Raw genomic sequence first — 16,696 nt, forward strand, 5'->3', positions numbered from 1 at the left:
ACGAAGCAAATATTTTCAGAAGCAAATACGCACATAACGACAGCCTGCAAACTACTAAGCAGATATATGAGAGCGTGCTCAAGGACGAGCTGAAAGCAACTCCACACATTAGGGTAAACAAAACTATTCCAGGCTGGGGAGTGGTGCGAAGGAGGCAGACGTTATGTTCATCTTATGTTCGGAATGCCTCGTGACTAATACAATGAGAAGGAAACTGGGTCTACGAACAGAGGACAAGTGCCCGGAGTCTGGGAGGCATGAGAACATGACGCACACAGTTCTGGGTTGCAAACATGTCGTATTTTGGGAAACCATAATAAACATTTTTAAAGAATTTGATACCTTCGGATCGGGAAGTGTTAACGATAAGGATCTACTGAAATTAAATTTCCAACTCTTCCCAAGCACAAAGGCACACATTTTATCAGAACTGATAAGCACATATGTTTTTAACAAAATGAAAAGAGGAGACCTCAGATCTAATTTAATTACAAAAATTATATATTTAAACAAAAAATCAATAAAACGAAAGAGCAGAAATAATGGCTGTTGAATGTTTCTTAATACGGAAATGACATCTGATTGGGAAATATTTTCCCGTATTGTATTCTCTCGAATTTTATGCAAAATAATCCTTTGTGTATAATGTTTGCTTATGTTTACATTCCATTTTATACATATACATAAAAATGTCTTTATAATATATGTACTATATAATGAATATACTAAAAAATCTGCGCTGAGGTGGAAATGGACGTATGAGCAGGTCTCATACGCAGGGTTGGCGTCTGTGCCGAGGATCGGACGTTCGTTACCGAGCCCCACCAGTCATTTTTACCTATGCTTTTTTTTGGAAAATTTGATAAAAGAATAATAATCTGTTTTTTATGTTCTTTGATTATGTTTACCTCCAAATTTTTATTTGAATGAAAATGTCTAAGATTCGCATAGAAAAGCTTATTCAAATGATTGAGAACAAAATTTTAAATGTTTTTGATGCTGTACTTTTATGTACTTGTTTGTGATACCAATACGTTTGAAATTGTTCCCATTAGATGTATTATAAATCTGTTTGTACCAAAAATTAAGCAATAAAAGCTTATTTAATCGAAAGCCATAGGTCCATGGTTCGATTCCCGGCCTAGGGGAATTTTTTATCATGGAAATTCTTGTATATTTCACCGACGTTCACGCGGCAGGGCTAGAAATATTACACATTCCTGCACGAGCTTATTTGAGAGGTGGTATGCTGGCAAGACTATCGCGACGACTTTTCATATATCTAGAGGCTCTTCCCTGCGCACCTTCTAACTCTGTTTTTAATCCTACTTCATGAGGGTCCAAATACTGGCTGCGTATTCTAAATGAGGTCTAACGAGGGAGAAGTAGTTTATTTCTCTCACTTTGTCGTCGCAGTCTCCTAATATCGTCATTTTTAGAGCCAGTTTTATGTACAGGAATAACATTTTCTATTTATGTATGCCAAAGTGGGAACAGCGATTTAAAAGGAGGGCAATGGGAACTGAGAGAGACTGAGCGCAGTTGCGAACGAATACTGGACTGAGGCCATCAGGACCTTATCCTTACTATATCCATAAAGATATATACTCTATCCACAATATTCATAGAAATTTGGTGTCTACTAGGACAGTCTCGATTCAGAGCACAGAAAACTGAGGTTAGATAAGTTATTTATGCATTTCCTACACTTAGAATAACACAAAACAGGGTCAATTTACCAAAAAATAAAGAAATTCATGTTTATCTGCACAATATAAGGGTAAAAAAGGGTCCGATAGGAGCGATTTCTATATTTCCTATCGTTTACAGTGACAAGGATCGAGGAATAAATTCTATATTTCTCTAGGCGTTTCGGGTATTACGAAAGAGGACTTGATGGAGTAATATACTTACCTAAATTATTTTATTTTTTATGCGTGAAATAAGATTAGAATAAAAATAAATAAGGATTATCGCGGAAAGCAAAATGAATTTTTCTATACAAATTATTCCACCTTGCTAATGGACGAACCGGAATGGAACACGAGAGAGAGCATTCTTTGACCAACTGATTTAAGCAGCAGATAAATTTGAAGCAAGTTTAATTTGGCTTCTTAATTTTATTCTCTAAGCGTGCACTTGCGGCGTATTAGTGTTTCCGCATGATCCTTATTTTCCTTATTAAGTCACCCTGTAATATCTCGAAGAGTACTTGAAAACTTGGTACTCTCTTGGTACTTGAAAACGAGAGGTGGTTTCTTTTTTCGCTGTTCCATGGCTATTTCCTACTCTCATGTATGTTTATTAGGCTTTAAGCATTTTTTATTGTAGCCATTTTACTTGCATTACATTATAGCATGTATGAAGTGTATTAAAGAAGCGATACGAGAGTATTTACCTCGTAAATCTGACTATACCATGTCATTTCTTTGGAGATGCATATTCAAACAGTAATCAAAAAAGAACATTTATATCATGTGATAACAACCAATTATTAGCCTTTTAATAAAACTTATTTATATTCTCTATTCAATTGAACTAGGTGAATAACTAAAACTTTTAGGCCCAAAAAAAATTGATATTTTAAATAAGGAAAGATTAGGCATAGGGATTAAAAATTACAATTCCTTGGTAACATAGAGACACATTAAATTTTTGTCAATCTGTGCTAAAAGAGCATTAGTCATTCAGTGTCTTACATATCGGAAACTTTAAGGCTACCCTGAGAAAAACGGGATGAACTTACACAATTAGTGCGTGATTTATTGTGTACATAGACCTTAAAGCTTCGTTTCATGGTTATTTAAACACTAAATTTCCAATTATTTATCCGTCTTTTCACATAAAATTGATTATGGGATTAGTTAAAAAATGGCCACCAAAATCCAATGGCGGCGCGGCAATCATGTAAACAAACAATTATAGCAACATATTGGTTTATGCAAACAACAGAAGCTAAATTGGAAAAGAAGATAGGGGAATTAAAACGAAAAAAATGATGTAGATGAGGTAGGAAATTTAGAAAGTAATATTTGAAAATTCGATTCCTTTATGACTTGTTTCTATAGAAACAATATTTGTTTACATCAAAGCGTATTCAATAAAAAAACGGAGAAACATAAGGTAGGAAACTACTCATTGTTTTTGATAAATTACATTATGTACATTAAATTTCGGTTTTATCAGAATCGGAAGTGTGGTTATAATTATTTCCATAGTTAACAAGTGCACATAATGCCATTTTTAAAGACAATTCATGCTGTTGACTGTAGTTCATGTCTAGTAGCCGATACACAATTTCAGTCGAAATACTTCTAAACAAACCTTCCATGAAAGATAGGTGGGTAAAAATTATTTTATTTTCATTGATTGCTTTAGGGATAACGTTTTTTCTGTTCTTTTTCCCGTTAATTTCTTTTTTAATGTGCAATTTTATCTTCTCATATTCTACTCACCAGAAGATTTTATTGCAATATATATTGGACATTAAAGCTGTTTGGAGATGTTTTTGTACCCTGCTTTCTTACAACTTTAAAGAGACGTATTCCTGAAGTGGTATCACTGGCGATAAACATAAATAATCCTTTGTTAAAATTACACTAGCCCCTGTTCATCCAAAGGATCTCCAATTTTTGCCTTAGCACTAGATATTGATAGTCAGTTTTACCTAATTATATTGTGTGTACTATTTTCTCTTAATAGAATAATAAAAAAAAATTACTTTGTTTTTACTCCACACTTTATTTTTAATAGCACGACCCGGGTTTCAGCATCTAATGCTATCATCGGGATGATAGTATCAGATGGTGAAAACTGATGATAGATGACGAAACCTGAACCTGATGATAGCATTAGATGCTGAAACGAGGTTAGTGTTTTTTTAAATAGTGTGGAATAAAAACAAAATAATTTTAATTTATTTTATTCTATGATGAAGCAATTCCACAAAGTAACGCCTGATACCGTGTCTTATATCCTCTCTTAAGCTTACGAAGGGAAATTTCAGTCTCCACTTATTCATATTTCAAGAAATTGGTCGAGTAATTTGAAAAATAATTAAGAAATATTTTTGTAATATTTATCATAGCAACCGATTAGTTTGGTCAGTTGAGTCTGTTATTATTGCTATTATTAATGTTGAGAAAAAGTGCTCAGTCATCAGGAGGAAAGTCTTTGTCGAGGGAGGGGAGGTGGTGGAGGGGAAGTCTCTAGTAAGTGGTGCGGCGCGTACCTCAGCGGCGCCGCGGTGCGGAGTAGCGCCATGGGGGGGTGGATTGCATTACGACGGACGATATCTCGTAAACGCTTAGAGACAGGTCGAAACAAACAGAAAATCGGCCCTAAAGGAATTTACTTTTACGTTTTACATAGAATTAGCACTTTTACTGCTCCAAAAAACTCAATTGAGGGTCCTCAGTACTTAGGGCCCTTGGGTCACGGGTTGCCCTTATTTTAAAGTAACCAAATTTTAACATGTGAATATAAACTTCATTTGGATCATTTTGAGACTAGGAAAACATAACTTTTCGCATTTCTGAAAAATACTATGCAGGCACATGGTTTTCTGTGTGGAAAATCTTTCATGTGCTCAAGTTGGGTCGGATTTTTTATGCGTTTTCTCTTTGTAGTTTATCTAGCTGATGAGTGCCATGTTGATAGTTCTTGTCGAACTGCATTTATTTCACTTGTTTGGTAAAAGTAACAGAAATATTCAATGCTCTATATGAATCCCAATTGTGGTGAGTTCAGCCAGAAACAGATATTTCTAAGTATGATTTTGGCAGTGTTTACTTGCTGTATGTAATGCTTTACCAAATGAAATGTGGCTAACTTAAGTTCATTATGTTTCATAAATTCGTTGTTTTATGATATTAAGTAAACTTTAAGTGTTGCAGCGGAACATGCTCTCAAAGTTTTTTATAATTGAATTATATATTATAGGGACTATGTCTAACTCGTAGAAATTTATTTTATGTTTTAAGTCCCTGAGAAACACGTTTGTCTCAAAAAAAAGTTTATTTTAACATTGTAACATACGCACCATGCGCTTGTTTTACTCGAAAGTGGAATAATTGCTTATGGGCAATTCCATTTTTGGTAGAATTACTGTTAGAGAGAACTATGATATAGGATATTTTTGATAAATTTGTTAAAATTGTTAAATAATAAAGTGTCAAATTCTAACTAAGCATGATCAAAAAACAATTATGAATGTGATTTTAATACACAGAAACAAAATACATTATCGAAATAACTTCTAAATATGCCCAAAATTACCATGTGACGGAATTCCTTCCAGGCCAATATCCTAAGTGTAATATTTCAAATTTCTTCAAAACTCTTTCAATGGAAATTTAATTTTAAAACTTTTAATAAGGCTCTGAATAATTTTCAAATACAATAAAATCATTTAGCTGTAGATATATCAAGATAATATATCTACAGCCTAAATAATAATGTGAGAGATAAAGTTGACATTTTCTCGGAAACGGCCCAATATTTAATCTAACCAACTGAAAAATAAACAAATCTCAAGTAACAAATGGCAGACAAAAAGTAAATTACCGCAAATAGTGATCATAAAGAAGCCGCAGGCCTGTTCAGGGGGTGTGGGTGGGCTCTGCCCCCCTCAGTGAGCAAAAGCGAGTAAAATTTTCAAAAATTAGATGACAATGATCACTGTGTGCTTCAATTTCTCAACTAAAATTGTCCTAATTCGCCGGAGTCTTAATAAAAATGGGTACAGCTTTCCAAAGTAGTGATGACTGTTCTGGTGCTCCTCTGCCTCAATTCTTCCATTGTGTCCAATGTTTCAATGAACCAGTCTATCTCCATCCTCGGTGATAAATCCCATGACACCTATCCGTCTAACTCGTTGAAGCATTGGAAATAACTGAAAAATTGTCTCAGTAGAGCACATGAAACACCCTTCAAAACCGGTATATCGATGGCTAAGTTCTAAGAACACGTATCTCAAATTCGGGCGGTTTGAAACACATACCTGAAACAACGTGTAATGAAATTAAAAAATACAATACCAACAAAACAAAGCTCTTTGCTTGGAAATGAATGCTTCTTTTTCAGTTTTATGAACATTTAGTTTTTAATTACAGTGTACAAGTAAAAAATATTAATCATTTTGTTGCTCTCCTGAAAAGTTGCTCTTTTTGAGATACGTGTTGTTAGAAGTTAGCCATCAATGTACTGTGAAATATTGCAAAACAATTTCACTTTTCAAGGTAAAAGCTTTTTTGGTTTGAAGCATTGAAATTTTTCATGTAGACCGAACATTTTACATGCCAAAATCTTAAACTAAACCTATAAATTCTTGATTTAACCCTGGCTCGATTCTGTCATAATCCATTATATTAGAATAAAAACAGTTCCGTTAATTTACAGATACTCTACTACACGCATTTTTTCGTTGCATCAGTCTCATAAACTGGTCAGCTAGATGTTACTGATGCATGGAAAGTGGTTGCATATGAAATAGTGTGTGAAAAAATCGATTTAATTTTTAGTCAGCCCTTCAGAAACATTTTTCATGATTTCTAAGACTTGAAGTTATGTAGTTTTTTGTTACTAGTATGTCCATAATATTTGGAATAAATTTTAAAGCAGTTGATGGGTGAATGGTTGTACGTATAATTTTACATTCGGCAGCATTTTTACTTTAAAAATTATTAGAGCTTGATTTTCCTTTTCACCCATCTTTAGGACAACCCAAAATTCCGGGATGGTGAGCCCAAAATCAACCACCTTCTGAAAGTGATAATTTGAGCTAATTGGAGTTAATTTTGAAAAACATTTTTCGATTTCAAATAATGTTTTGAGGCCTCAGCACTGGAATTAGAACTGCCGTTCCAAAATTTTGGTGTTTCTTTTTTAACATTTAATGCATCCTTTACTGATAGTGTTACTTTAATTCTTGGAAATGCATGGGCAATGAACCTAAGGATGTATCTTCACCTTTCCGTCCGATTTCATAATCAAAAACACTCCTCGCATACGGTTTATAGGAGATTCGATTCTCTGTAAACATGACACCAGGAAATAATTCTTAACTTCCAAATTTTAAAATGGTCTCTTTTAACCCAAATTCGATTGGTGCAAAGACCCCGAGGAACCCATACCATGATAGTTGCATGTTGTTGTTGTTAACAGAGGCATGAGTGTATCGCGACGCACACTACATTTGAAATATTATTTGTATTCTGGAGTGTGCGAAAGGAAATGACCTGCTTTTGGTCCCTTGAGCTGGCGAGGGAGCTTGGGTGGGGACAGTGAAGGAGTTGTTTAATATCCAAATGGAAACGGAAGTGAAATGACCACCTTTTAAAGCCTCAGACTACAATATTCATCCAATTTTTATTTTCTCTTTTTGCTTAATTGTATAAAAACTTAACATCATTACGTAAGACTGAGATATTTGTATGATTTTTTCCGCCTCGACTGCATTGGAGTAAACAACATGTCAGCAACCTAATACCATAAGGAATTGTAGCCTCCACGGGAGTTAGGCAAATGAAAATCACTGTACGCGCTACATTTTTTCATTTCTAAAACGGACTTAAGAACACATATCAATGACTGCTGAAAATCCTACCTTTTACTGTATTCATCAAGGTGATTGAATCTCCATATGCTATTGCCCCGTATCTTTTGAAGAGACAAAACAAGATCATGGGGAGTCCTGTAAAATACGAAGAAATCAAATTAATACTTTAAGCACTTTGCTATCTAAATCTTTTGTGTCTGTCATTTAATTGTTTTAGTTAGGTGATGTGTTGGTTGAACTGGGAAAAAAAAGAATAATACAAAGCAAAATATGTAATAAATGGATGTGCATGTGTTTAAAGAAATAGTACGGTACCTACACTGCGTACACGCTCAACAATCGCCCACCGAAACAAATCCGCTCATCTGGGAGCCCAACGAGGCGAATCATCTCAGCTGGCAGTGGCCGAAGCATAAACACTCACCGCCAATTCTCAAAGTAGCGGAGGTGAGCGTTTGTGCTTCGTCTAAGACCAGCTGACCATATGTGTTTCGTTAGGGTCCTAGATGAGTGAAATAGATTCGGTGGGCGATTGTTGAGCGCTTGTGCAGTGGAAGTATGTACCGTCCAAGTATTAGTGACAAAGCAAAAGTTGACTAATCTGAACAAGAAATTGGGATCGAGGATGGGAGTCACAGAGATTCGTTAAAAATAACGGCTAATCAAATGTTTTTCAGCATTATTAAACCTTTTTACGAATCAAAGGTTCCATGTTCAACTTATATTACGGTGCAACAACATAAGTTTCACGTGCAATATGTTCCTTCGGAGAGAAAATGGATTTGTTCCTTGTAATTGTTGTATTAAATACTGTGGAGTCGCTGTATATAAACTTATATTATATGTATATATAACTTCTATAGATATGGTCTTGAAGAAAACGCTTCTTGCGATAACACACAAGTTGAATAAATAAACAAATACAAAGTACACATAGGGATATATAATAAGAGGACGCTTACAAAATGCTTTGCAGACGTTTCGGTGGGGTGACCCATCATTCTCAATGAGTAGAGAAGGACTGTGGAAATCTTCTGTGGAGAGAAAGGGGGGTTTGGAGGGGTAAGCGGAAGTGAGGGGGAAATGAGAGGGATTGGGCAGTGCGCTATATTGAGCCCAGTTGATTTTAAAGCTTTTTCCGCCCAGATGTGCGCCAATTCTCGAGTTCTCACCTCAATGCTGGTGGCATTTTCAGGTAAAACTTCAATGAGGGAGAGGAAGAAGCGCTTTTCGAGGGAACTTTGAGGAACAGGCTTAGCGAATGGAGGGGTCTCGGTGGAGTGGCGGTGGTTGTCCATGCGGATAGAGACTGGCGTGGTGAATTCGCCAATGTGGTAGGCAGGGCAGAAATTGCAGGATAGTCGGTACACGGCATTGAAGGACGGGCAGCAAGCAGAGGAGGAAGACTTATTGACAACTGGTGGGGAGGTGGAGCGGAATAAGAAGCAGCACTTGCTTCTTGGGCGGTTGCATGGTGAGGAGGGAGAAGGGGGGCATTGCGGGGGAGAAAGGGGCGGGTGGATGTGAATATGTTGCGCAGGTTGGGTGCCTTTCTGTATGTGATAGACGGGCAGGAAGAGAGGAGACTGGTAGTACTCTGGTTTGTGCTGATGATAGAGTAGTGGTCTCTCAGTATATTTTTTATTTTGTGGTTGCCAGGAAAAAATGTGGTCTCAAGGTTCAGTCGCTTGGATTGATTAGTTTCGGTGCGCGGAGTGTATCTGTGAGACGTCGGCAGAATTTTCTTTTTCAGAAGAGGCTCCGGATAGTAATAATGTTTATTGTTCCACACAAATACAGATTTCAAGAATTACATGAGTACAGGAACATAGGTACCCCTTAGGAGTTAGTACTCTGCTTTGGGGTTACCGACTCGTTCTTCAGTTAGAGTGCTTTTGTACATGTTACACAAAAATTTCACCTGGCTGGATCATTCGTATTGAGAAATAATAAGCTCCCTAGCATATGAAACATAAATAATATGTAAACATAATATATATAATTAAGCATATAGAATATTAAACCACTAACTAACATAAAACAATAATAGAATCTCATTCCATTCATCACAATTCCTCATTCACCTAAGCAACTGTAAAACATCATGAGCAAACAACCACATCTTTACCCTTTTGCAATATCTATATACATTTATTCGTCAGTTATGTATTTTGGTAACTGACAGTAAATTTTCGGTCCCAAGAATAGGTAACTTTGTTTAAATAGTTCTGTATTTGGTCTGGGTATGTGAAAAGTATTATATTGTCGTAGATTATGTGATGTTGGTAAGTTCTTTACACCACCTCTAATATAAAATACTTTAAAGCACCTTATGAACAAATAAATACCTCAAAGGTAAGATGATTACTTTTTTGAATAGGGGAAGAGAATGAGTTAAATTTGATGCCCTCAGCATCACCTCTAACTCCTTTTTCTGAGATACCAGGAGTGGTTGCAAATTATTCAAGTATGCTCCGCACCAACATAAAATTCCGTATTGTAATCTTGAATTTACCAATGCATAGTACATCATTCTGAGAACAGACACTGGGCAATTATATCTCAAAATAAGTAAAATTTCCTAATTATAGATGTCATCTCTGCTCTTATTTCACTAATATGCTGTTTCCAGCTGAATCTTTGACCGATGTAGATAGCCCCGCTGCACGAGGGCTTGGTGAAGGTGTTTTGTAGCGTGATGTAAGGAGGGTGTATTATTGCAAATGTGGTCAGCACGAACAGAGACAGAGGGTAAGGATTAGCGTGTTTGGTGTGTGACAGACGAGAGCTTGTGAAATGTAGATAATACTCGTGATTGGTGGGTTTTTTTGGATAGAAATGGTGAATTTATCGTTCGCTAAAAGTATGTTTATGTCGAGAAAGGTGATAGAGGAGTCTTAGATTGATGGTGTGAAGGAAACTGAGAAAAAGAGTTGAGAGCTAGAAAGACGCGCGATAAGTCGCTTTCAACAATTCTAATAATTTTTGGCTAAAGGCTGAAAATAATTGATGAATAAATTTGCAACAATAAATGCATTATATAATAAAATAAAATAAATATAATAAAATAAATATAATAGAATAAGGTGATAGCACTAGATGCTGAAACCCGGGTCGTGCTATTTAAAATAAAGTTTTGAATAAAACAAAGTTATTTGATTTTTATCTGAAAGGAAGCAAGTCCACAAAACAACGCCTGAGACTGTCTTCCAATGAATGTATTAGCCATCATAGTCACAGCAGAATTTTGTAAATCAGGTTTTAATGAATAAATGTAGGAAAAAGGTCCATGGGCGAGAGAAGATTGGGAGGGTATTAAATGCAAAGATAATGTTCACTCTTAATCGCGGTTGCGTGCATAGTAAGATTGTGATTTGGCACTTGATCTGTCAAAAAATATAAAACCGTGCCACAAGTGAAATTATATGATTATGCAAATATTTGAAATCAAAACCACAAACGAGGGATTTAAAGATAAACGTCATCTTGGTAAAATCCTCAGGTGCCTTAATCAGCTACTTGCCGACACTAACGTGTAACTTTAAAAGGTATCTCCTAAAAAATGTGGGAGTTTTAAAAAGTAGCGTGCGTAACCAAATGCATATAGATTTTGTGGCAACATCAAAAGAAGGGAATTGAATGTATAAAAGAATGTTACAAAGTTTCAACAAGAAACAGGTTTATTTTTACATAAAAAGAAAACAATTTGTTTAACGAGAACTTTCATTACAATAATTACATCACACAACAGCCACAATGGCAAGTATCTCAGGAGAACAGCATATACATTCCATAAAGAATGGAGAGGAATAACCGAGCGTTCCATAAAATAATTTCCAATGATTGCTATAACGCTAAACTGCTTTTCCAACTACATGGTCTACATTTGTTGCCCACTATAGGCACTCTTTTAATTTAAGTTACAAAAACTTGAATTGTGTGTTTGTTTAAAGTTACCTGTGGAATACTTATGGGTGGTTGCATTTGGCAATGAAATAGCAGTAAGTTTTTTAAATTTTAACTCAATGACAGATTTATTTCGCTGGTGGTTTTCGGGTATTGCTGTGTATTAAACATTTTAACTCGACGTTTCACTCCTCCTACTGGGAGCGTTATCAAGAGAATGACAGATTGTTTCCAATAAACAACATGTATTTAAAAAATTATGCCAGTTATTATTTTTGGACCAACCTCATAGATACAAACTAGCTGCGGCCAAACCCAAGATGAGGGAATTTTTTATGAAAATGTGAAGGTAATAAATTAATTTTGATTTTCACATAAGCTTGAAAAAGTATATGCTTACCTCTTTGTCATTACTAACTCCAACAACTTCTGAACGATATTTCCGACCTGATTCGTGGGAGATGGTCCTTCCTCTGGTCTCCTGGGGAAATAAGAAAATGCAGTTTCTTTGATGGTTCACCATAGTGTAGAAGAAAGAAAAAAATACATGAAAGAAAGAGATAAATCATAATCCATTTACGATCACGAGCCCAAACACTTACAAAACCCAGAATACAAATTTCCTTATTTTTCAATACTCCAATGATCATGTAACATTTTTGAAACTAATAAGTCAATGAAATCAACATTCTTATAACATATTTACATACTTCTTAAGACGTATTTCTTTACAATGAACCCATACAAAAGCAATACCCTATTGACTGAATGTCAGAGGCACAAAAGAGGTTCAATATGGTTCAATTTTAACTGAAACGTCAAACAAAAGGTCGTTGACAGAACATATAAAAATTTACGCTTAATTTAACCTGCTGACTTAATAATAATACAAAAAGAAACTTACAAACACCGAATTCCTCATGAAAAATCATACGGAATATTCCCCCGTCAATGACAGTCTCTCATCTAATCAACAACAGCAAATGCCATTTACTGAGTTCTCAATAATTCACTGCACTTTTCCTTTCACAGGAGCATGATTTACTGTTAAAATGGAGGCGTTCGAGTTCATTGGCATTAATTAGTTGTACTTTCGATGCAAATGTTGATAAATTTTTTAAATGCCTCACAGAGCAAAAATAGTCCCTACAATTTCACCAAACCGTAAAGGTTAATGACAAAAAGCTGTAATTCGTGATGAAACTAACCATTGAAATGCTTCGGGAACAACAATTTTTTCATGAAATTAAAAAGTCCAAATGTAAAAACTCTGAATAATATAACACTACTTCCTGATAAATACTCAGACTTCTGGTTTAGCATCACATGATTCATGCTAAAACAAAGCCACACGAGTTCATTAAGTATGCATGACACACATAAATGGACAATATATCGAGGAGAAGTGCACACTCACCACATGGTCATTGTTGCTCTCCGGAGTAGAGCGAGAACCACAAACAAGATGGTGCGCATAGCGGGCCTGCAATCACAAATGGAACACCAAAAAAAAAAAGAAATTAGTACGATATTATAGTAATATTTTAAAGAGATATTTTCATGGCACGAAATCACATAGTGCTGTGATGTCGATGAATATATTTTCACATTGAATGAGGGTAATATGCAGTTAACTTTTAATTATGTATCACCAGAAAGAAAACCAATTCTAATAATGGGGATGTGCACTAATTTTTATTGCCGTATTTGAAAGTTTAGCCTAAAAAAGAAATATTAGTATAGTCGCTTTTATTTCCTGCATCTAGGGTATGCACTTTAAAACGTTTTGAAAGTCGGAAAATTTCATGTTGCACTGAAGCACAGTGCCTCCATCTTGATTGAGATGTGACGTCACAAGGCAGTGCACGCAGTGAAGCATCGCTGTATTCAGTCGCCTTCTTTAGCGTGGCGAGAGTTTCCAGGAATCGGTGGAGTTTGCTTCCTAAAAATGTCGTCTAATACGAAAAATATGGATTCAGAAAAGAATTATAAATGATTTTTTGTTCCAAAATGCATCTCGACGTCGAAACAAAAGACTGGATAAGATATTAATTTCCGTGCCTAAAGTACCAGCAATACGGATTAAATGGTTCAAGGCTGCTCCTGACTCTTACCTATCGATGACATTCTGTTTTGAAGATCATTTTAAGGTATTGTAAAATCTAATTGATATTTATATTTTAATAATTTACTTAATAGGTAGCTTATTCATATCAGAAAGTGTGTTGAGTCAAAATGTAGCATCTTCCGTGTAGACCTATGTAATGTGTAATCTGAAAGTAGTTTGGTTAAAAAATTATGCCCTTCTGGAATTTTCTGGCATATTTGTGCAAAAAACTTAACTCCAAAATCCGTTGTATTTCAAATTATTTTATTTGTTTTCGTCTGCATATGGAAGAAGACTTCGACAATTTTATGCAATACAAATTGATAGAAGGTTACATTTAGCTCAGGTCCAAAGTTGGTACTATTCCTAGGATATTTGACTGCCAAAGTGACAGGAAGAGAGCTAGTAAAACTCCAACCAAAGTCGTCCGTAGAGAACGCCACAGAAAAATGGTGATAAAGGATCTGATCCTCGAGGAAATTGTTGATGAAAATGTCCCTTCGGATTTTTGCGTAACCCAACGCATTGTCACCTTCAGATTCCCTTGTATTGCAGTAAACATACATAAGAGTGGGTTAATATGAATAATAAGTCCGCAATAATTTAATATTGCGGAAAAATCTACGAAAATACATAGGATAAGGTGTTGATACAAAACCACTCACCTTTTAGCCTTAACGCCTCGCATTTCAGGAGCGTTAAACCTTTCCTCCTTTTTTTAAAATTCAGTGACCATAGATACATCAAAATTTGGTAAATCGTTGGAATTTTCCTTCTCCCAACCAAGATTAACTTTTCATGAACCTATCTTGGACAGCGTACCGCGGCAACAACCAGCCAGCACGGAAATACGGCTAACATCCCATGATTCAATTTGCGAAGGGCGAACGTTCCGGCCGGCGTGAATACATACACAAGGAATTAGTCTTGCAGCAAACGTCTGAAATAGGTCTATTAGTTTGAATCAGTTCTTACAAAAAATATTTTGGCATGATAAACGGCATTGTACCAAAATATACCCAGCAAAAATTAATACCATGATCTATTTATTAAAGATTCAATGCGCTATTCGCACTACTCTTTCCAAACTTTAAGTTGACACGTAAATGAATATTAATATATTACGCAATGATGAAGTCAGAGAAGCAGCCAACTATGTATTCTAAAGATATTTCATGACAGCAAAAAAACGGATATCCTCAAATTCAGAAATTTTTCTATGCTAGAATAGTGGTAGAACTAAACGGCGTAGAAGCTGCCTTCTGCTACTGCCTTGTGACGTCACGGTCAATATTAAACATGGACACCAGTTTTAGTGGCCTTTGAACTTTTCCATCCTTCGGACGGTCATCTCGAATCATCTATACACTATTAGGATGTAAACTGTGTTTTTACGACATTTTGTTATTCTGAACTCTAATTTAAAAAATGTGTTTGGTGCATTTGAAACGCTAGTGTACTTCCCTATTGTAGACTTAAGAATATAATGCTAAAAAGTATTGAAGAATTACTTTTTATCGTTTTGGTTTTTAAAGTAAATTAATTTTATTTCTTTAAGGTAAAATGGTTAATAAAAGTATGTACCGAGATGAAATGAAATTTGTAGCAAATATTTTCAAATAATTTTGACAATAGTAATTTCTAAAATTCACTCAGTCTATCATTTGTTCCATTCCCTAAAAATAGAATATTTATGAATATTGAAAGTACATACTGATAAATTATAATTAGCGCCTGATGATGATGATTACTCATTGAAACCCGGGTCGCGCTCTTATAAAATAAGTGGTATAAGTAAGTGTCTATATCCAGGAAGTACATACTGGTGTTTTAAAGACGATCACAAAAAATTCATGTAATAAGTTATCAAGACTCATTTTCGCGACAATATACCACATTGCTGAATTGGGACAATGATAACGAAAAATGACGTCTGGTATTTCAAATGTAACATTTAGAGCACTAACCTACCTATTGAAAGGATGCATTCCGTCCCACAGCTCCTTCAGATGTTTCAATTTCTCCTTAGGTATCAGATCCTGATCCATAGTGCTGAAATAAACAAAGAACAACACATTGTCTTCAACGCCAACACTGAATTCCACGCTGAAGATCACTGAATATCACCCAGAATATAATAAAATCCCAAAGGATTGCAATATCCCAAACAGCACAGTTTATTCTACCGTTCAAGAAGATATCAACAAGACACAAACAATAACAAAATAGTCAAATGCTTTGTAACTTGTAGGCCTTAACATACATTACACCCCTCAAACACCAATTTAAACATTAAAATTAATGTTAAAATAACTTGTAGTACATGAAAATCAATGTCCATTACAACAAAAGAACTGATATAGCATGTTTTTTTGCAATTCTAGTTTGCCAGCTGGTTTGAAGAGTGTACCTAGTCCACTCAAAATATTTTCTATTGATATCTGTTTAAAATCCATCTTTACCTTCACAGTCACTGTAAAACTTACCAACTCCTATTATTTGGTCTGTATGCCTTTTACAAAAAAATTATGTTATTAAATGAATTCAAAGGAATATCTCCTAAAACCCAAAAGGTTCACAATGGCCGCTTTTACTCAAGTTGGCGCATTTAACACGTGGTAATCTTTTAAAAACACTACCACACACAAATTAAAATTTATATTCCTCTCGTCATGGATGTATCTTTTCTGTTTTTTTCAATACGTATCAACAACAGATGTTGACAGTAAACGACTACCTTCTCCTAGGCTCACGTCCTTACATGTATTTTTAATTATTATTTAATTTTATTTAATATTTCATTTTCTTTTTGCTGTGTGAGTCTCGCCATGTTTATATTCAGTTTTTTTTTCTCTACGCATCAATAACAGATGATGATAGTAAAGATAAAATTATCCTGGGCTTACACCCAAACGTATATTTGGCAGGAGTCTCATTAGTGGCACAGTGAGGAGTTGGACGGTATGATAACAGATACTTGCTCACTAGAAAACACGAACCTAACCCTGCCTGTCTCGTATTCCGTAAAAGGCTGTTTAAAGCCCCCAAGAAATTTAAAACACAATTATTTTATCTTCGTTCTTAAATAGAGGTACTTAGGTAACAGACTTCCTGAAAACAATTCC

At 35.2% G+C, this 16,696-nt stretch overlaps 1 long non-coding RNA gene across 1 annotated transcript; it reads right to left on the bottom strand.

Moving 5' to 3' along the window:
• Positions 1 to 7,617: 7,617 nt before the first annotated feature.
• On the bottom strand, positions 7,618 to 12,945 carry LOC124169993. The gene is made up of 3 exons (XR_006867284.1): positions 12,882 to 12,945; positions 11,865 to 11,945; positions 7,618 to 7,693 (listed from the first exon to the last, which is right to left on the bottom strand). It is a non-coding gene; the product is annotated as an uncharacterized LOC124169993 (long non-coding RNA).
• Between the last annotated feature and the right edge of the window lie 3,751 nt (positions 12,946 to 16,696).

The sequence above is a fragment of the Ischnura elegans genome, chromosome 13, assembly GCF_921293095.1.
Source record: "Ischnura elegans chromosome 13, ioIscEleg1.1, whole genome shotgun sequence".
NCBI classification, from domain to species: domain Eukaryota; kingdom Metazoa; phylum Arthropoda; class Insecta; order Odonata; family Coenagrionidae; genus Ischnura; species Ischnura elegans.